At 38.5% G+C, this 23354-nt stretch overlaps 1 protein-coding gene across 7 annotated transcripts in view; it reads right to left on the bottom strand.

Annotated features, from left to right (window-relative positions):
• Nucleotides 1-23354, bottom strand: part of LOC126248507 (phosphatidylinositol 4-phosphate 5-kinase type-1 alpha-like) — a 300192-nt gene that overhangs the window by 36993 nt on the left and 239845 nt on the right. The window contains exon 17 of one of the 7 annotated variants that reach the window (XR_007545495.1): nt 1884-1964. The exons of the other annotated variants lie outside the window; for them this stretch is intronic. The gene's annotated coding sequence lies outside the window, so the exon portion shown is untranslated. The remainder of the gene's footprint in view (nt 1-1883; nt 1965-23354) is intronic. 7 annotated transcript variants of the gene reach the window in all.

Genomic DNA, 23354 nt, shown 5'->3' with positions numbered 1-23354 from the left:
GGCAATTGAATCTCAATGTAGACAAGTGTAATGTGCTGCGAATACATAGAAAGATAGATCCCTTATCATTTAGCTACAAAATAGCAGGTCAGCAACTGGAAGCAGTTAATTCCATAAATTATCTGGGAGTACGCATTAGGAGTGATTTAAAATGGAATGATCATATAAAGTTGATCGTCGGTAAAGCAGATGCCAGACTGAGATTCATTGGAAGAATCCTAAGGAAATGCAATCCGAAAACAAAGGAAGTAGGTTACAGTACGCTTGTTCGCCCACTGCTTGAATACTGCTCAGCAGTGTGGGATCCGTACCAGATAGGGTTGATAGAAGAGATAGAGAAGATCCAACGGAGAGCAGCGCGCTTCGTTACAGGATCATTTAGTAATTGCGAAAGCGTTACGGAGATGATAGATAAACTCCAGTGGAAGACTCTGCGGGAGAGACGTTCAGTAGCTCGGTATGGGCTTTTGTTAAAGTTTCGAGAACATACCTTCACCGAAGAGTCAAGCAGTATATTGCTCCCTCCTACGTATATCTCGTGAAGAGACCATGAGGATAAAATCAGAGAGATTAGAGCCCACACAGAAGCATACCGACAATCCTCCTTTCCACGAACGATACGAGACTGGAATAGAAGGGAGAACCGATAGAGGTACTTAGGGTACCCTCCGCCACACACCGTCAGGTGGCTTGCGGAGTATGGATGTAGATGTAGATGTAGAAAGGGTTATTACTCACCAGCATTTTTATATCGATTTCATAATTTTTCTAAAAACATCTATGTGAAGAAATAGAAAAAAATGGGGACAAGGAAAAGGGGGGAGCTGGATGTGGGGGGGGGGAGGACATAAGTGAAAAGGGTGTTGACAATAACAGGACTGGTTAAGGTAAGCCGCAATTTGAAACCTTCTCTCCCTGAATTAGAGTCGAGTCTTATCCACTGCCACACCTCATTTGGAGCGGGCATTGGAATCAAGTTCACATTGTAAAGGAAGTTTCCATGGATGGAATTCTGATGTACCATTGCTCAGACAGTGTAATTCAGCTGCATAGTGAAGCAGGCAGCAATGTGAAACTGATTACAGTATAGAGGAAAGATGGTTCGCATTAACTTTTAGGTGGTTGCTAGTTGACTATCTGAGAGACAGCCAATGTCTTTCAAGATAAAATGCACACATTTGAGAAATATATTTCAGATGTAGGTTAACCAAACACAATAAACGTTCTGCAGGCATTTCGAAATCATGCCACAGCTGATGCCTTCTCAGTGCGTGTCAAAGCTCTAAAACTGCTAAAAATAAATAAATGGAAAAATCTATGTAGGTGAGGGAAGGAAAGTCATAAGTTTGCCTTCAGATAGTCTATAGTTGGTAGTAACTAAGAGGAATGTTAGGAAATTAAGTGATCCATGTGCCACTTACAACACATAAGCAATATGGATCCTCCCCTACAGGTCAGAGGTTAGCACAAGGAACCCACCATCTGACTGACTTCAGATTATGCTACTCACTCCTGTTTTGCCTCTCTTTTTTCTGTCCCTTTATTACACTTGAAGAATTTCTTACTTCCTTTTCTGTCCTGTATTTTGTCCTTGCCACTGTTCAGCTTTGTTGTCCTGACTTGTTCTTTTTCTGCTGGAACTGTCCATTTCTGGCTCCTTTCTTTTTCTGTTTTCCCGTTCCTTATTTGTGCATTTAATGCCATCCCTGCCATTTCAAATATTCCAGGCTTTCAAGTTTCATTGTTAACTTCCCCTCATATTCTATCCTACTGTATCTCTCACGACCTCAAAACCTGTGTGGATTTCCTATTTGATTCTAGAAGTGTGGTGTTTCCTCTACAGTTTGATTAAAATTACTTGATAGTTGACATCTGTCACTTGCCTTTACAGTATTGCCACATCCGTTGCCAGCTACCTCTCGGTTATAGGCAACACACGAACACAGCAGGTCACTTCACAAGTGCTGTTAACATATAATGTGGAGCAATGTTAGAAGCAGCTGTCACGAGGTGTGATGAAAATAGGAGATGCTCTGTCAAGAGCTGATTTTAAGTGAGCAATGAATGAACTGCGGTATGTGATGGGTTTTCTAGCCTGGAATTTAAACTTGTGCCCTAACCTAACCACACTCTCATGATGTGCAATGCATCTGATAAAACGGTGATAGATAATCTGCAGCAGGACTAAAACCACTAAAACCACAATCACTTTGTTCATGGCATTTAGGCTAACTTCAGCGAGTGAACTCAAGACAGAAAAATTTCATAAAATCTTTGTTTGTATATTAATCTTCTGCAACAAAATTTCAGTTTTAAAGCTAAACTGAACTGTAATTTTGGTTACCTGAAACTATCCTCACACTGGTTACACGGGGTGCTGTGTTACTAAGCAATGAGCAGTTATAGTTGGCACTTGGTTGCAGATTAAATGTTACACAAGCAGATTACAAATGAAAAAAGAATGATAGGAAGAAAAATGGGAGAAAATGAAAGGTCAATACGATGATGAAAATGACATAGCAAAGTATTAGAAACAAAATAAAATTACATTTAAACCAGTTAATTGAATAAAAATAATAATCAAAGCCTTTCAATTAGATTTAGAAGAATAAAAAAATTTGCTGCATTTGATGAGTTTCAAACCTTCAATCTTCTACCCGTGAAGTTTACACGTTAATCACTCAGCTATGCCATTACAGTACATAAGGCTCTTATATTTAAGACTCTCATGTCTGAGTCACAATGATAAATTGACAGACTTCAAAAATTCAGCTTCACACAATGTCATACAAAGCTCATCCAATGTAAGCCAATCTCTGTGATTATAATAATTGTATAAATCACACGGAATTGCGCCTCGTGCAGAATGATCTAGCAGTGTTTGGTTAGTGCTGTGTATGAAACATGTATTTCATTAGCATCACTGTGTGTGTGTGTGTGTGTGTGTGTGTGTGTGATAGAGAGAGAGCGCATGTGCGCGCGTTGCTTTTGTTGTAAGTTACCGTGTGATGAAATACAAAACAAAAGGGTCTGACCCAGGACTTGGGATCCAAACACATCAAGAATGAAAGCTGGAGGAGGAATTTGGGCAGTTTGGCAATGGCAAAGGTTTGGGTGTGATGTTAAGCATACAGACTGAAGGAAACCAAAACTAGCTCCAACGTGTGAAGTGTCAACTGTCAAGTTATTTTAATCGGACTAGAAACACTTCCTCTGTCTGGACCAAGATCTACTGGATGTAACAGTCAACAAAAAATGGCATTAGCACGGCTGTAAATGAAAATATCATTCCAAAATGTTTGGTTTTCAAATGAATCACATTTTCATCTGGGTGATCATAAGACAATCTAATGCTGAAAAGTTTGAGCAGACTAAAAACTGGAATGTTGCCTTATCATACTAGTTACCATTTTCGTTCTTCAGCTTTTGCTTAAGGGTTAGAATTACGAAATGAATGGCTTATGTGGGATGGCCTCCCAGACCAAATACTGTTTCAGAATTTCTGACTGCCAATTTTAATTTATTTCATTTTAAATAAATTTGCGGGTCATCATCCACAAGAACAGACTGGGCATCTGAATAGTTATGATTTGAATTCTTATGATTCATTTACTAACTTCTGCACAGAAAGGTTTCCCCTTCAAACCTAACTGCAATCTAGGATGTCCGAGTGCTAATCATTGTGGCCTGTGGAAGTACTGAGGATTTTCATCCTTAAGTTATCACAAAATTGGGTGCTCAAAAAGTTACTACATGTTTCAGAAGTCACATCAAATGTGTGACTCACAGTAAATAACCTTCATTTAACTTGTACACGAGTTCCATTTTACCTTCCTGTATCGTGACTGAAATAAATTGTTTGGAACAGAAACAAATGTTGGGCTACTTTATTTGCCACCTTGTATGATGAAGTTACTTCTTCCCACATTACAAATTGTGTACCCATGACAGGAGAGCCCTTGTAACAATGAAAACTTGCTTTGTGAATGTTAAATCCAGCTGATATACGCCTGAATGAAAAATTAAGTCCGGTTTGAAATAAGAACTACCCAGCTGTGATCACTTAACAAATTTTCAAACACCAAAACATCAGTTTCTATACATGTTTAATGATTAAATGATATAACATTCTTTGCATCTAGCTCATAATCACAAATTTCTCTGTCATGTGTTTTCTCATAGCCAATAACTTTATATTCTAAAGTGCATCAATTAGTTCCTATTGCTTCTTAATCATGCCTGTTACAGTCTATTCTTTGGTATTTACGAGCTTTAGCAGTAATCAATTACTCCATAGCAGCTTGTAACTGTATTGGTTTACAGTTCTGAATTATTTAAAATAAACTCATTTTAATCTTATTTGTTTATTAACTTTTACAAAAGAAATTATAGTTTTCAAAACTACTTAAAATTGTTTTATGTTCATCTGATCACAGTTTTAATGAGTATAAGCCTTCATACCATGTAGTTATACACTCATCAAGAAAAAGTTTTGCCTCACCCTGGTTCCCAGAACTCCTAAAGATAGACGTTGGCTGTGGATATTGTACCACAGACAAAGTCCCTTTGACTGTTCCAAGATGTCACTAAACTCGCCCAAAGATGTAAACAACCATGCATGAGCAGCGCCTATTAGACAGAGGGTGTCTGACAGCTGATCAGTTCCAGTCATTCCACCAGGAAGGAGGTACACAGCTCGTGTTGTCAGTAGGTCAACCAAGCCTAGATGGTCAATACCGCAGTTTGATCATGTCCGCATTGTTACTTTGTGCCAGGAGGGGCTCCCCACAAGGAAGTGTCCAGGCATCTCGGAGTGGACTAAAGTGATGTTGTTCGGACATGGAGGAGATACAGAGAGACAGGAACTGTCGCTCACATGCCTCATTCAGGCCACTCAAGGGCTACTACTGCAGTGGATGACCACTACCTACGGATTATGGCTCGGAGGAACCGTGACAGCAGCACCACCATGTTGAATACTGCTTTTCGTGCAGCCAAAGGACATCGTGTTACGACTCAAACTGTGTGCAATAGGCTGCATGATGCACAACTTCACTACCAACGTCCATGGCGAGGTACACCTTTGCAACGACACTATGCAGTGCGGTACAGATGGGCCCAACAACATGCCAAATGGACCGCTCAGGATTGGCATCACATTCTCTTTGCCGATGAGTGTCGCATATGCCTTCAACCACACAATCGTCCGAGACGTGTTTGGAGGCAACCCGGTCAGGCTGAAAGCCTTAAGACACACTGTCCAGAAAGCGCAGCAAGGTGGAGGTTCCCTGCTGTTTTGGGGTGGCATCATGTGGGGCCGATGTATGCTGCTGTTGGTCATGGAAGGCGCCACAGTGGCTGTACGATACGTAAATGCCACCATCTGACCCACAAAGCAACCATATTGGCAACATATTGGCGAGGCAATGTCTTCGTGGACAATAATTCACGCCCCCATCATGCACATCTTGTGAATGACTTTCTTCAGAATAATGACATTGCTCAAGTGACCAGCAGGTTTTCCAGACAAGAACCCTATCGGACATTCCTGGGATATATTGGAAAGGGCTGTTTGTGGACAGTGTGACCCACCAACCACTCTGAGGGATCCACACCGAATCGCCATAGAGGAGTGGGACAATCTGGGCCAACAGTGCCTTGATGAACTTGTGGATAGTAAGCCATGATGAATTCAGGCACGCATCAATGGAAGAGGACATGCCACTGGGTATCAGAGGTACCAGTGTGTAGAGCAATCTGACCGCCACCTCTGAAGGTCTCGCTGTATGTTGGTGCAACATGCCATGTGTGGTTTTCATGAGCAAAGGAGAGGAGCAAATGATGTTTATGATTCTAATTTTCTGTACAGGTTCTGGAGCTCTTGGAACCAAGGTAATGCAAAATCTTCTTTTGATGTGTGTAATTAAAGTGCAGCTAGTCACAGAGAGAATTATTATATGACAGTGGAACTTGTTACATATGCTTATGCGTTAATGCGGAAATAATTTACTGCGGAGAAAAATTAGTTCCAATTTTGGCCACCAGGTGCAAATCTGGCATTGTACACTGTTTGTATGACAGTATGACATCCACACCGTCATTTCACAAGCCATGATGTGAGTGAACAATATGGCTATCGAGAAGTGAGACTGTGCACTCTTAGTGAAACTGTTTTATGTGAACAGTAGAAATTACAGTGCTGCATAGAGATAGTATTGTTGACTGACAGGTCTGAGGAGAGGTCCAAGGTCATTAAATGCTTTGAAGAAGATGATAATGAAATTTGAAAACACAGGTGAGCTTGGTGTGGTACCTGGTAATAGGAAGGCATCCTATCCTGGTGGAAGTTATTGAAAAGGTTGCTGTTGCTTTAACTGACCATGCAGCATGTACCTCAGGCAGTGCTGGTGCTCCTGCAGTTTCATGAAATTTGTCCATCTCACGGTCAGCAGTACGGAAAGTGTTTGGTCCATATATACTGGTACCCGTGCAAGATCCAGACAGTGCAGTGACTGAGACAGTATGCTCTTTGGTTTCCAGCACAGATTGTAGTTAGTGACATGTGGCCGGGCAATATTTCATGGAGTGACGAGGCACACTTTACGATAAAGAGTGCAGTGAATACAAAGAACTGCTGAATTTAAGGTAATGTTAAACCACATGCGGTGCACAAAGAGCCACTGCACTCTTCCTATGGGACTGTGTGGTATGTCCTCCTTTGAAGAGAATCTACCATAAGCACCTGTCAGGTGTAACATGAGATCTGCATGTTATCGAGACCTCTTGTACAGCATGTGATTCCTATTTTGGAGGAGTGCAGCTGTGTGGGAACCAATGTTTTCATGTAAGATGGGATAACACCTCACGTAACTCGCCCAGTTAAAGATCTGTTTAATACAACCTTCCAAAAACGTGTTATTTCCAGAAGTTTTCCAGATGTATGACCTGCAAGATCACCTGATCAGAATCCATGTGGACTTTTGGCTCTGGGGATAGCTAAAAGAATACATTTACCAGTGACACACTGGATGTCTACCTAATCTGGAGGCCAGTATCACATTGCTCAAATGCCACCGACACTGCTGCGTGCAACTGCTGATCACACCATTTTGTATATGCGGCATCTCATCAATGTCTCCGGTGCATACATTGACCAAATTGTGTAAGTGGCAGTTAACAATAAAATCAACATTGTGCCCTTCTCACTTGTTTCACTTTTTCTGCCCACATCCCATTCCTAATCCAAGACATATGGAAACATTTCTATATGACTTTTTTCCATTCACAGCACTAGATTTGCACCTAGTGGGCACAACTGGAACTAATTTTTTCCACAGCCTGAATGGGTTCTACATTAACGCATTAGAATATTTACCAAGTTTCACTGACACATAATAAGTACAGAACACAGTGGTCCTCTGTGCATAGCTGCACTTTAATGATATCCACCCAGTATGTATCTGCACTTCAGACTGCAGCATTCATTTTCAGTTTTCCCACTCATTCATTCACACTTAAAGTTCTGTAGAACCCTCTGTGTTGTGGCATACCTCTCAAATCACACATTACAACAGAGATGTAGTTATGATACTGAAAGATAGTGGGGTTATGTTATTTGCGAAAGTGACCATTTGGAACGACAAGACATCAATTAACAGTTCATTTGTTTCATATAAATTGATGTCAAACTTTCATTAACTCATTAGTCAGATGTTTCTCCAACTACAGTAGTGATTTTTTGATATGGTACTAGTCAATGTTTGTCACAATGAACTGTAAAGAACTATAGAACATGTAATAAAAGTGCAACATAACTGTGTTAACCCTTCCCATACCTTATTCTTTGTAAAACTGCTGCTACAAACAACCTCTGAAAACTACAAGAAACTGGTATCTGTTCATGTTATTTAAGCATCTCATGCACTGTTACAGGTAACTTACCTCTACTCTAGTTTTTTCACTTAATTTATAAGAGCAATTTCATTTTTCTTGTTTTTTCCCCTTCTAAAAATAAACAATTTACATGGTAGATATTTTCTCCATTTAAATCCTAATATTTGTTAGGATGATACGATTTCATTACTGAAAACTAATAATTATACAAATATTCAACTTTATTAATCATTTCTTACAAGAATTCAATATTAAGAAAATGAAGTCCCCTCAATCAAACAGAACCTTCTCATCCCAAAGAACCAAACAAGATGATATCAGCCGAAACTTCAGCTTCTTCTAAAGTGGCTATTTCTCCACCGATTGCAGCCTCGGTATGTTATACCTGCAGCAGAAGTCAGTCCAAGCCTTGTCACACTAACAACTCATTTTCCTTAATTGTTTCCGTTGGAACCTTGGCATTCCAAAGGGTTGAAAGGTAGTGAACAGAAAAGCAACTTTAGTTAAAAAGCTCTTAATTTCTGAGGTTCTTCCACAATCATTGCTAGTTATCTCAATGTCCAACATAGCTGACACTTTAATATTTCTGTAGAAGTGTGACATTTTAAAACAACTGCTTCTTCCACAATTATACTATTCAGCCGTATATAATATGAAGGTATTGTTGAAAAAAATGTTATTTGTTCGTTTATATATGGTTACATCAGGCACCGTATGTATAATTAACACTTATCTTACCATGTGACTATCCTGGAACCCAGAGCCTGGTACCAGTTGGAAGTTGCCTAATTAATGGATTCCAGGCAAAACAACAATTTGTATCTCAATATTTCACATAATTATGGACTGTATACAAAATGCTGTCATAATCTACTCATTAAGAGCTATAACCTAGTGTAATTGATGGCATCTAAATTCATGGACATTATTCAACCAGTATTTTTTGAGAATGACAACAGATAGCGACTTCCAACAAACTTTACACAAAATTACAAAACTTTTTCTCACAGACATCCCCCTCCCTCCCCCTCATGCACACACACGAAATGATGAAAGGGAACCATTTTATTGCTTTTTTATTTCTGCTGTTCATATGGTAAAACTGCTGCATCAGGCATGACGTTTTAATTTATTTCTTCCTTACTACTGACTATTTTCAACGCTATCCACATACACCACTGAATGAACCTGAAAATATATCATTGTATGACACGAAATTCATCACAGACATTTAGATGTACGAAAAACAAGCTTTTGCTTAAAACAGAGCACAAATTACCTACATTATATTCATTCAGTGTTTCATAATTTGAACATTTATTTACTTCCAACAAACTTTGATCATAATTTCACACCTTTTCTGAACTTTTTTTCACTTGCATGTTTAGTGTCAAATATTTAACACTTTAACACATTTGTAAAGTTATCAGACATTTGCAGCTGTCTTATACATGGGTTTACTGGTTATTTACTAACAGAGACTTGTAATCCTAGAACCAAAAGACTTGCAATAATTTATTGAAGGAGTTTGCTAATATAGTACACATTTATGTCGTGGAGATTCCCAGTTTCATATCTTACGCCTCAATAAGTTTATAACTAGCCTATCACACTGAAGAATCCCATTTTGTACCATTGAAACGTTTGCAGAGCAAATATGTATTAAAATATATTTTTGGGTGTTTTACTTTGTAGAAACCTTTTTGTAACAAGCTTTATCTTTCTGTGTAACAAACTCCAATAATCAAATATGTGATAATGATTAATATTCTAGTTTAAAAATATTTTACTAAAATACACACCACCAGTGTACTATATACAACAAAATAATATGACACATAGAATTCACATAATTTCTTTAATGCATATCAATGTTGAATGTTACTTCAAATGAGCATACATGTTCTTGTTTCAGTTAACTGACTTACTTTTGACAGATGTCCAAAATATTAACACAAGTTATCCGTAGTTTAAAAAGCCTAACCCAGAGCAAAATTGTACATACTATTAATAACACACAACACAAGATACAGGCTAAATGCAGCAAATTTTATGCACAATTTAAATTGCAGACATCATACAAAATAATGTCATTTAAATTATTACTATATGAACAATGATATATTTGCATTACACATTACACATGTAAAGGGTCTTTCACACAATATAAGGAGAAGTATTAGGCACAAACAAGGAATATGATTGGTTGATTTGGGGGAGGGGATCGAACAACAAGGTCATCAGTCCAATTGCATTAGGGAAGGATGGGAATGTAAGTCGGCCATGCACTTTCAAAGGAACTATCCCGACATTTGCTAAAGCGATTTAAGGATATCATGAAAAACCTAAATCACGGGTTTGAACCCTTGTCCTCCCGAATGTGAGTCTAGTGCGCTAACCACTGAGCCACCTCATTCAGTTGAGGAATATGCAACTGTTATACAAGAATGTAGAAAATCAATGTCTGTTTTAAAAAATAACACAAAATGTTACAATGACATAAACAGCCTAAAAAACAAAGATGATGTACCAGTATGATCTGCCAACACTCACCTGTTTGGAATGGAAGCTAGTCATTAACATTTGAAGCAAAACTGTGGATAAATCCAGACTGGTAGTTCTGTACACTGTTCAGTATAATTTAGTTCTCTGTCAGTGTCTAATTAGAATAATGATTTACTTGTTCAAACGATAAAGTGCAGACAAATTCAAAGACACTGGACATGGTAACAGGATATATTCAGAAAATGACTAAGTCATGATGTTCCTAGTAAAATAATATTAAACTACTTTAACGACTGTAGTGTTTCTGATTTGGAATTTCAAAGACACTTATGCACTCACTGAGAAACTGAAGATGATGGTGTATGCAATGACCAGTTGGCTAACATCCCAAACACTGAATAAATAAATTGTGCAGCCATTGACACAAAAGTAGGTAATAAGAAATGATAAAAGAAGTAATTAATTTTCTGAAAGAGATTATAACTGAAGACTTGTTACATTAATAAATTTCATCATTTAACTGTTACCAAAAATTGTATGTTAAAAATGTTTGTCTATGCTACAAAAGGAAGCAGATTACTTTTACAAGATGAAGTGTTATAGCACATGAAGTAGACTTTAAAATTTTGTTTATCTCACATGCTTGCTTTTCATCATGTTGGCATCATTCATTTAAATGTAGTTTTTCTACATTTACTTGAACTGTTTATACCTTACATGAAAAATAAGGCTATCTAAGATTACAGAGGCCCATGATGATGAAGCTTTTTTTAATGAAAGCGGCTTATTCTTAAGGGGTTTTAGTGTGCTAAATCCTAATGTGGTAACAAAAACACTATATCCCCACAATTTGTTTTTAACAATTAACAATCAATATTTACAAACACACTTTTTGCAGTTTTAATCTCAATTAATAACACAACGTTGAAATGATATGGAGGGAGCCAAGGAAGCACTATAATGATTATGTAATGCTCCTGATCTTCCTGCACCTAAACTATCAGACATTTTTGATGATATTATTCACGAGGCAAAACCCAGTTTGATGCAGATGAATGAACTCATGAAGAATTTAATTGTACTTTGAACAATTTAAAACCAAAGCTGTTTACACAAACTGGGTTAAATGATATGGTTAGGAGCCTGGGCCCAGTTGAATTACATTGTTCCACACTCAAGAAAAATATCTTATCTGCAGCAGAATAAATACTTATGCATATAGAAGAAGAGAGGAAAATTTTCTTGCTGTTTCAAAGAAGACAATGATTTAGTATACTGTGATGTATTGCTGGCTTGATGAATGAAATTGGTGTCCATATATATTGTAAAAATGTATTTATGTTTGTTCATTCCACTCTCCTCCTAAACACCTGGGCTACTTTCAACCAAAATCGGTACTCATATCACATACTGTCTGGAAATAATTGTTGTAGGGGAAGAAGCACCTACCCATCACAACGGCGGGGGCAAGAAAGCAGTGTAGTTCATGATGCGCGAATATGCCTACTTTATTCATTCAATGTAGGAGAATGAGAGAAGTTAGTGACTTGCAAGAAATTTTACACACAATTTCAAACCTTTATGAAACTCACTCTCACTGACAACCTGCACAAAATGATGCAAGGAAAAAAAGTTTATCACTAACTACATTTTTGCTGTTCATGCAGTAAAACTGTTGCACGAAGCATGATGTTTTAATTTATTACTTCTTTAGTATTAATTGTATTTGCAACACATTTCACTGACAGTATCCAAATATTTTACTGAATGTACCAACAAAAATATGTTATTGTATGAAACAAAGTTCCGGAAATATGACTCAATAAACATTGAGCTGTGTGAAAATAAAACTACAGAGTGAAATTTACTAAAGATGCAAGTGGAATTTGTGTACAAATACATGTGAAATATATTAAATATATTTAACATGTGCATAGGCAGGCAAAGCCATGGGTAAAAAGCTCATCCTAAACACCTGGAATCATTTAAATCAAATCTGGTACACACATTAGTTATGATCTGGAAAGAAATACTATGGGGATAGGAACCACCAGCCTCCTACATTTATACTCTGCAAGCCACCCAACGGTGTGTGGCGGAGGGCACTTTACGTGCCACTGTCATTACCTCCCTTTCCTGTTCCAGTCGCGTATGCTTCGCGGGAAGAACGACTGTCTGAAGGCCTCCGTGCGCGCTCTAATCTCTCTACTTTTACATTCGTGATCTCCTCGGGAGGTATAAGTAGGGGGAAGCAATATATTCGATACCTCACCCAGAGCGCCTCTCTTGCAGAGTCTGCCACTTGAGTTTGTTAAACATCTCCGTAACGCTATCATGGTTACCAAATAACCCTGTAACGAAACGCGCCGCTCTTCTTTGGATCTTCTCTATCTCCTCCGTCAACCCGATCTGGTACGGATCCCACACTGATGAGCAATACTCAAGTATAGGTCGAACGAGTGCTTTGTAAGCCACCTCCTTTGTTGATGGACTACATTTTCTAAGCACTCTCTCAATGAATCTCAACCTGGTACCCGCCTTACCAACAATTAATTTTATATGATCATTCCACTTCAAATCGTTCCGCACGCATACTCCCAGATATTTTACAGAAGTAACTGCTACCGGTGTTTGTTCCGCTATCATATAATCATACAATAAAGGATCGTTCTTTCTATGTACTCGCAATACATTACATTTGTCTATGTTAAGGGACAGCTGCCACTCCCTGCACCAAGTGCCTATCCGATGCAGATCTTCCTGCATTTCGCTACAATTTTCTAATGCTGCAACTTCTCTGTATACTACAGTATCATCCGCAAAAAGCCGCATGGAACTTCCGACACTATCTACTAGGTCATTTATACATATTGTGAAAAGCAATGGTCCCATAACACTCCCCTGTGGCACGCCGGAAGTTACTTTAACGTCTGTAGACGTCTCTCCATTGAGAACAACATGCTGTGTTCTGTTTGCTAAAAACTCTTCAATCCAGCCACACAGCTGGTCTGATATTCCGTAGGCTCTTACTTTGTTTATCAGGCGACAGTGCGGAACTGTATCAAACGCCTTCCGGAAGTCAAGAAAAATAGCATCTACCTGGGAGCCTGTATCTAATATTTTCTGGGTCTCATGAACAAATAAAGCGAGTTGGGTCTCACACGTTCGCTGTTTCCGGAATCCATGTTGATTCCTACATAGTAGATTCTGGGTTTCCAAAAACGACATGATACTCGAGCAAAAAACATGTTCTAAAATTCTACAACAGATCGACATCAGAGATATAGGTCTATAGTTTTGCGCATCTGCTCGACGACCCTTCTTGAAGACTGGGACTACCTGTGCTCTTTTCCAATCATTTGGAACCTTCCGTTCCTCTAGAGACTTGCGGTACATGGCTGTTAGAAGGGGGGCAAGTTCTTTCGCGTACTCTGTGTAGAATCGAATTGGTATCCCGTCAGGTCCACTGGACTTTCCTCTGTTGAGTGATTCCAGTTGCTTTTCTATTCCTTGGACACTTATTTCGATGTCAGCCATTTTTTCGTTTGTGCGAGGATTTACAGAAGGAACAGCTTTGGAAAAAGGTGTTTAGTATTTCAGCTTTACGCGTGTCATCCTCTGTTTCAATGCCATCATCATCCCGGAGTGTCTGGATATGCTGTTTCGAGCCACTTACTGATTTAATGTAAGACCAGAACTTCCTAGGATTTTCTGTCAAGTCGGTACATAGAATTTTACTTTCGAATTCACTGAACGCTTCACGCATAGCCCTCCTTACGCTAACTTTGACATCGTTTAGCTTCTGTTTGTCTGAGAGATTTTGGCTGCGTTTAAATTTGGAGTGAAGCTCTCTTTGCTTTCACAGTAGTTTCCTAACTTTGTTGTTGTACCACGGTGGGTTTTTCCCGTCCCTCACAGTTTTACTCGGCACGTACCTGTCTAAAACGCATTTTACGATTGCCTTGAACTTTTTCCATAAACACTCAACATTGTCTGTTTCAGAACAGAAATTTTCGTTTTGATCTGTTAGGTAGTCTGAAATCTGCCTTCTATTACTCTTGCTAAACAGATAAACCTTCCTCCCTTTTTTTTATATTCCTATTAACTTCCATATTCAGGGATGCTGCAACGGCCTTATGATCACTGATTCCCTGTTCTGCACATACAGAGTCGAAAAGTTCGGGTCTGTTTGTTAACAGTAGGTCCAAGATGTTATCTCCACGAGTCAGTTCTCTGTTTAATTGCTCGAGGTAATTTTCGGATAGTGCACTCAGTATAATGTCACTCGATGCTCTGTCCCTACCACCCGTCCTAAACATCTGAGTGTCCCAGTCTATATCTGGTAAATTGAAATCTCCACCTAAGACTATAACATGCTGAGAAAATTTATGTGAAATGTATTCCAAATTTTCTCTCAGTTGTTCTGCCACTAATGCTGCTGAGTCGGGAGGTCGGTAAAAGGAGCCAATTATGAACCTAGCTCGGTTGTTGAGTGTAACCTCCAACCATATTAATTCACAGGAACTATACACTTCTACTTCACTACAGGATTAACTACTGCTAACAGCGACGAAGACTCCACCACCGGTTGCATGCAATCTATCCTTTCTAAACACCGTCTGTACCTTTGTAAAAATTTCGGCAGAATTTATCTCTGGCTTCAGCCAGCTTTCTGTACCTATAACAATTTCAGCTTCGGCGCTTTCTATCAGCGCTTGAAGTTCCGGTACTTTACCAATGCAGCTTCGACAGTTGATAGTTACAATACCGATTGCTGCTTGGTCCCCGCATGTCCTGACTTTGCCCCGCACCCATTGAGGCTGTTGCCCTTTCTGTACTTGCCCAAGGCCATCTAACCTAAAAAAACTGCCCAGCCCACGCCACACAACCCCTGCTACCCATGTAGCCGCTTGTTGTGTGTAGTGGACTCCTGACCTATCCAGCGGAACCCGAAACCCCTCCACCCTATGGAGGGGAGGGCAGGGGAGGGGAGGGGAGGGGAGGGGAGGGGAGGGGAGGGGAGGGGAGGGGAGGGGAGGGGAGAGGAGAGGAGAGGAGAGGAGAGGAGAGGAGAGGAGAGGAGAGGAGAGGAGAGGAGAGGAGAGGAGATGGACAGAGGCTGGGGGACGGAAGAGGAAATGGACAGAAAGAGGGGGAAGAGGAGATGGATGGAAAGAGGGGGGAGAGGAAATGGACAGAAAGAGGGGGAAGAGGAGATGGATGGAAAGAGGGGGAAGAGGAGATGGACGGAAAGAGGGGGAAGAGGAGATGGACAGAAAGAGGGGAAGAGGAGATGGACAGAAAGAGGGGGAAGAGGGGATGGACAGAAAGAGGGGAAGAGGGGATGGACAGAAAGAGGGGAAGAGGAGATGGGCAAAGAGGCAAAGGATGAAATGTATCACAGATAAATTATGAGGGCAAAGAGGCAAAGGATGAAATGTGTCACAGATAAATTATGAGGGCAAAGAGGCAAAGGATGAAATGTGTCACAGATAAATTATGAGGGCAAAGAGGCAAAGGATGAAATGTATCACAGATAAATTATGAGGGCAAAGAACAGCTCACTGCAGACTCTTAAATTTCTTGGGGTTACTATAAACAAAATCTTGTCATGGACTGAACACATGGATTGCTTAGTGAAGTGATTGAAAAGTTTTGTTCATGCAATGTGACTTTTAAATAATTGACTTAACTGTTAAGAGAACTGTTTATTGTGCATATTTTATATCAGTTGTTATATAGGGAATAATTTTTTGTGGTGTTGACAAACCAAACCCCTCACATGTTAATGCTACAGAAGACAATCATCAGCACTATGATGGAAACAAACAATAGGCAATCATTCAAACAATTATTCAAAAGCTCACATGGAACTGACTGCATTTCCAACAGAGTACTAAAAGCTTGTTCCCAACAGCTAAGTAGGATTCTCAGCCACATATGTAGCAGACCACTGAAACAGGGTATTTTTCCAGACAGACTGAAATACACTATTGTTAAACCATTGCATAAAAAAGGGGATAGGTCTGATGCTAACAACTACCGCCCAATCTCACTTCTGACAGCTTTATCCAACATTCTTGAAAAAGTAATGTATTCAAGAGTGGCATCACATATTTGTAAAAATGAAGCACTAACAAAATGGCAATTTGGTTTTCAGAAAGGCTTTTCAACAGAAAATGCTATATATGCTTTCACTGATAAAATATTAAATCCTCTGAATAACTGAACATCACCCATTGGGATATTTTGTGATCTCTCAAAGACTTTTGACTGTGTTAATCATGAAATTCTTGTAGATAAGCTTAAGTATTGGAGTTGGGTGGGACAGTGCATAAATGGTTTAATTTATATTTAACTGGAAGAATGTAGAAGGTTGAAATTGACAACAGATATTCTGCAAAAAGCAGCACAGTCCTGTAACTGGAGAGATATCAAGAATGGTTTTCCACAGGGTTCGGTCTTGGGTCCCTTATTGTTCTTAATATATATAAATGACTTGCCACTCAATAGACATGAAGATGCAAAGCTTGTTCTTTTTGCAGATGACAGAAGTATAGTAATCATACCCAACAAACAAAAATCAGCTGAGGAAATTGTAAATAACTTCTTTCAGAAAATTATTAAGTGGTTCTCTGCAAATGGACTCTCACTAGACTTTAAGAAAACACAACATATACAATTCTGTACAGTAAATGGCATAACACCACTGTGATAAACATAGACTTTGAACAGAAGTCTGTTGCTAAGGCAGAATATTCAAAATTTCTGGGTGTTTGCATTGGTCAAAAATTGAACTGGAAGAAACACACTGATGCTCTGCTGAAATGGTTAGGTTCAGCTACTTATGCTGTTAGGGTTGTTGCAAATTTTGGTTATAAACTTGTCAGTAAATTAGCCTACCATTTCACGACTTTCATACGGCATCATATCTTGAGATAATTCATCACTAAGAGAAAACGTATTCATTGCACAAAATCGTGTAATCAGAATAATAGCTGGAGCCCACCCAAGATCTCACCTTGCAGACATTCATTTAAGGAACTCAGGGATATTCACACTACCTTCGCAATAAATATATTCCCTTATAAAAGTAGTTGTTAATAACCAATCACAATTCAAAAATAATAGTGAAGTGCATAGCTAGAGCACTAGAAGAAAGGCTGATCTTCACTATTCCGGGTTAAAACTGACTTTGGCACAGAAAGGGGTGAATTATGCTGTCAGAAAAATCTTTGGTCATTTGCCAAATAACATTAAATGTCTGATACACAGCCACCAACATTTAAAAACAAATTAAAATAATTTCTGAATGACAACTCCTTCTACTTAATAGATGAATTTTTAGATATGGAGTAGTAACCATAAAGAGTAAAAAATAAAAAATAAAAATAATTATACAGTGAAAAAAAAAAAACTTATGTTAAACTGACATATTCCACATCATTACAAAATGTCGTATTCATGACCTATGGAACAAGTATTAATGTAATGTAACTCCCTATGATGAATGTCTATAACACATGAAGGCAAAGCAAGCAGCTGGGGTGGGGAGATCTTGCACAATGAAGTGACAGGCAATCTGTGAATAATTAAATTAAGAAAACTTGAAGTAAATTCTACTCATTTATAAGCAATGTTACTTGTTTTCAAAGTGCACTTAATTGTTCCTTATACTGCTTCAGTATACCACCATTCACGCACTTCAACAACATATGAGTAAGTGGCTGTAACTTTCTGCAAGTACTAATGAAAACAGACAGTGTGCTTGTGACGTAACATTTTCACAGATCTTTTGAGATATTGTAAATTACCTTATCATTATACTTCTAACTGGAATGACTACTTCGGTTCCTTGACGGCAGCTTTATATTTATGCTTTGTAAGCTATAAAACCTGTTTAAGGAAGAAGTAGATACAAACTATACATTTGCATATGTTAATAAGATAGTTACATACCTTAATACTGCTATGGTGTAGGCTGCCACAATAATACACAAAATATATACTATGGATGTGCACGAACAAACTGCAGCTCCTGATGATAATTCATCTTCATTAGCTGAGAGACAAACATGCAATGATAAGTGCATGCAAAGTTTTTTTGAGGGAGCTGGTGTGGAAATATTGGCAGTTACCTTAATTCAAATGAACTTCTCTTTCAGTTACCTCCTTCACATGCAATACGAGAGTAAATCATCTAATTCACATATACAGCAACAGAATGTATTAGAACTGTCTTTTAATTCATCACTTCTGTGGAGGGTTTAAGTATTTCATTAGATTTAATTCATAAGGGGAAAATGCTGAGTTTCCTTATAATTTAAAATTGTATGTGCCCTATGAAACAAAACACTTTAAGGAGTGAGATGGTAACCAACAGCTATCATACAAACACTTAGAGAAATGTTACTTTGCAGTCTGAAAAAAAGGTCTTTTGTTAACTTACATATGTAAAGTTATGATCAAACGAAAATTGAAATTACCTTAAAATAAATCTCTACCTACAACTTATCTCACACAAAAACAAATGTTTTACTAGAGATGATAGTAAATATTGTGGAACAATTACATATTAGATAAACACTGTTAGATAGACTATGTTAAACTATTAAGTGTTCTCCCATAAAAAGAATTGTTCATTGTGTTCAGACTACTTGATTTGGTAGCGGGCACAATGTTAATTGATTGATAATAAGACTTCTGGATTTTCATTATACAATTTCAAACACAATAAACAGAGAAGAAAAGTCTGCAGAAACAAGAGAAGTGTGGTGGGTGAACTGGAAATGACAGAAGTGAAACATGAGCTGCACGACACTTTTAATACAGGTGAAACTGGAAACTCCTATGCGCTTCTAAAAGAAAAGACACCTCTTAAGATATCAAGGTTGTACTAAAGACAAACTGCCTGTTGGCTTCAGTCTCAAGTTCTTTGGCCAATGTTCATATGATGATTTTTCTGACATTTCGCCAGCACAAGTGGTTGGCATTGTCAAAGTTTCACCTTCCATTGCTGATGGTGGACTGGAGCCGAGCACGCAGCCACAAACTATATGTACCTGGCGATCCAACGTCCAAGGGCTTCTCCGTGATCTTTTCTCATGCAGTTCTCTTGTTCACTGTAGCATGGGAAGCCAGGATCCATTTACCTTGAGGTTTTCTTCTTTCTTGTTGAAGCTAGTCTCATGTTTATGTATTCCATAGCTTCTCTGAACAAGTGGGAGTGACAGTTGTTCTCTACAGCAAGAACTTCCATGTTGGCGAATTTTACTACAAGGTCTGTCTCACACAGTGCGTGTTGTAACACAGCTGATTTCTCCACCTGCTTCAACCTGCAATGTTGCTTATGTTCCATGATCCTGGTGTTGATTGATCACCCAGTCATTATAACATAAACTTTTCCACACGTGCATGGTATGTGGTACATTCCCAACATTGCAAGTGGGTCCCTTTTCTCCTTTGCCAATGTGAGACACTCTCTAATCTTCTTTGTCAGTTTGTAAATAGTCTTTACACTGTGTTTACACAATATACAGCCTATTCTGTTCGTCACTCTGGGAATGTATGGCAGAAAGGCCATACCCGACATTTGTTTCCCTGATTTGTCACAGTGTTTGGCTCTGCTATACTTCTAATATAACTTGTGGAGTACCCATTGCTCCCCAGAACACTTTTCAAGTGCTGTATTTTACATCTGAGGTGCTGCAGCCCACATATTCATCTTGCTCATGTTATGAGCACATTAATCATGCCTCTTTTCTGGCTCGGGTGGTGGTTTGAAAGTTTGTGCAGGTATTGGTCCATGTGTGTTGGTTTTCAATACACACTTTATCCCTGTCACCATTCCTTGTGACCAGCACATCTAGAAATGGTAGTTTTTTGTCCTTTTCTGCTTCCATGGTAAATTTTATGTTGGCATGGAGGCTGTTCAAGCATCTTAGGAAGTCACTGAGCTGTTCTTCACCATGGTTCCACACAATGAAGGTATCATCAACATATCTGCAACACACCTTGGGTTTACAAGGTGACGAATCCAGTGCCTGTGCCTTGAAATGTTCCATGAAGAAGTTGGCCACCACTGGACTAAGAGGACTACCCATGGCGACGCCTTCCAGTTGTTCATAGACATTGCCATTCCATGTGAAATAGCTCGTGGTGAGACATACATAAAAGAGTTTTGTGATATCTTGTGGGAAGATGGAACTGATGTGCTCCAGAGTGTCACTGAGAGGCACTTTCATAAAATAAGAAACAACATCAAACATGTTGCTTGGTCCAAGTTTTAGTTTCCTCAACTTTTCAATGAAATGTCCTGAGTCCTTTATGTATGTGTCAGTCTCCCCCACGTGTGGCTGGAGCAGAGAGACCAAGTGTTTTGCCAGTTTATACATTGGAAAGCCAGGAGCACTAACAGTCAGTCTTAGTGCAATATTATTCTTATGGATCTTAGGTAATCCATACCACCTCATGCTGGTGGGGAGGAAAAAAAACACACGAACGTCAGCCGAAGAACCCGAGACTGAAGCCAATGGGCAGTTTGTCAGCAAGTAGCCAAGAGAGCCTTAACAATTCTGTACTAAAGACAAGAAATAAAATTGGTCAGTTACTGCAGTGCTGTGTACAATTATGATGGGACACTGAAAATTTTGACTTTTGATTACAGGCAGAGGCTTGAGGATGATATACGAGTGTCATTCAATAAATAATGCCCACATTTCTTTCCAGGAAAATATTTATGTATTCTTAAGAGTTAGAACTGGGGTAATAATCATTTTCATGTATGTAAAGCTGGGCTGTAAACCATTACTTAGCACAAGTGATCCATTTTTTTCTAAAATCCTTCCTTCAGTAATACAAAGTAACAAAAAAGCGGAGTCCAGAAAGACAAACTTTTCTGCGAATTCTTAAGAGCAGTTTGTGTCAGTCTTCATTAACTGAAAAGAATAACAATCAACATTTCTTTTACATATACTTTTTTTCCACACAGTCTGCATCACACTGTGTGGCCTCATGTTAATGTTTTTTTCACTGTGTGAATAAGACTCATCACCTTCTTCTTCTTCTTCTTCTTCTTCTTCATCTTGTCTTCGTTCTTCTCCTTCTTTTCTTCTTCTTCTATGTGTTTCCCATGTAGAGCATCCTTAAATGGACCAGACAGATGGAAGTTCGAGGGTGCCAGGTCATGGCTATAGGGTGGATGAGATAATGATATCCAAACCAATTTGGCAATGCGTTCCTGGGGGTTCTGAGTCTTGTGTGTGAGCATGTACTGTCACGACGGAGAAATTTGTTTATTGAATTGTTTTCAGACCAAATGCGTTATAAAAGTTTCTTGAGTTTGTCCTATTTCAGTTGCTCCAGAAACTATATAAAGATCAGAAGGGAAAAAGAAAATAATCCACCTCATTGACAACTACAACTTCAACGGTTTTCCTGCTTCAAAACGAGAAGGTGAACTTTCTCCCTGCTAATCACATCTCTGTTTAACAGCCACTTGGTATGAGGATCAATCACTGAACACTGTTACAGGACCAGTGTTCTTTTCAGTGAATGAAGACTGACACAACTTGCTCTTAAGAATTCACAGAAAATATTGTCTTTCTGGAGTCCACTTTTTTGTTAGTTAGTATTACTGAAAGGTTTTAAAAGGTGCATCACTTCTGCTGAGTAATGGTTTACAACTCACTTTCCATATATGAAAATGATTATCACACAAACTGCAAATAATCTTAAATCTTACACATTAACTAGGAAAATCATTATGGTACTTCCAGAATTTAATGGTGTGATAAACATTATGACACTAGCCATGTGTGGCGGATAGGCATAGAGTATTAGCACACAAATATGATATTTGGCAATGCTTATTTCATAGGGAAACTCTGAACCCACCACATCTATTTAACAAAGGAGGAGCACAAAGAGCTCTAATAAAATGTGTGTAAGTGAAGAATTTTGAATAACAAAAGCAGTTTCAGCCACAATGACTACCACCACCACCACCACCACCACCAGAAATACAAGTAGTACTGGTTATAAGTAATTATCCGTATCTGGGATAGGATTTGATAACTTCAGTGGTAATCTTCAACTGTCATTGTCATTGTCATTCTAATCTTCTTTTTCTTCAAGTTTTAGGCATATGGGACCATTCTTTCTTCAAGGAAAATTGTCCTCCATCTGGTGAGGGTTGTTTCCAGCGTTCCACCTTTCAACTGGCTAATTTTTGAGCAAAAATCTTTGGAATTCAGTTAATTGTCCATTCATTCAATATGCCCCTTCCATTTTACTTTACTGCTCTGTGTTCAATCTTTTATGCCGAAAATTTTCAGTTCCTTTCATATTTTATTTCTTTATCTTTTTTCTGTAGGAAATTACAGCCTACCAAAGGTCTTTAAAATCTCATCTTTCTTAAATCTGTTAGTTTGCACTGGCTCTATGCTGACGTGGCTATTGACAACTCAAATTATTTGCGCAGTCAGTACTGAGAGTCCTACACAATTAGTAATATGTCTATGAATACACTGCTATTGTGTCAATACTCAGCACAACTGAAATTATAGTAATTTATAGTGGAGTAATCATTATCAAGGTTTAATTTTTTCTGATGGACACATCAATTACTGGGAATGATTTTGTCTACCATCTCTATCCCTGTTGCTTTCTTTCCTAATTATTACATAATCTCTGTTTGTTCAAAATAAAAAGTGTATCACAACTGCCACAATATTAGAAATAAAAATGCTCACTTATTAATCACCAAATACTGCCTTTTTCATATCCTAGGTGGCTACGACAGTATAGATGTAAGCACCTGTCAACATAGGTTCTCATCAAAATATTGAGTATCAACTGTTGTTATTAAGCTAATCTGAATTTACTAGTCACTTATGTTTTAGTTGTCCAAACTTTCAGAACTTTTATTTTCATCATGGAAGTTAATTAACATAAAC

This window comes from Schistocerca nitens, chromosome 3 (assembly GCF_023898315.1).
Source record: "Schistocerca nitens isolate TAMUIC-IGC-003100 chromosome 3, iqSchNite1.1, whole genome shotgun sequence".
In the NCBI taxonomy this organism is placed as follows: Eukaryota; Metazoa; Arthropoda; class Insecta; order Orthoptera; family Acrididae; genus Schistocerca; species Schistocerca nitens.
This window is presented reverse-complemented; position numbering and strand designations above follow the sequence as displayed.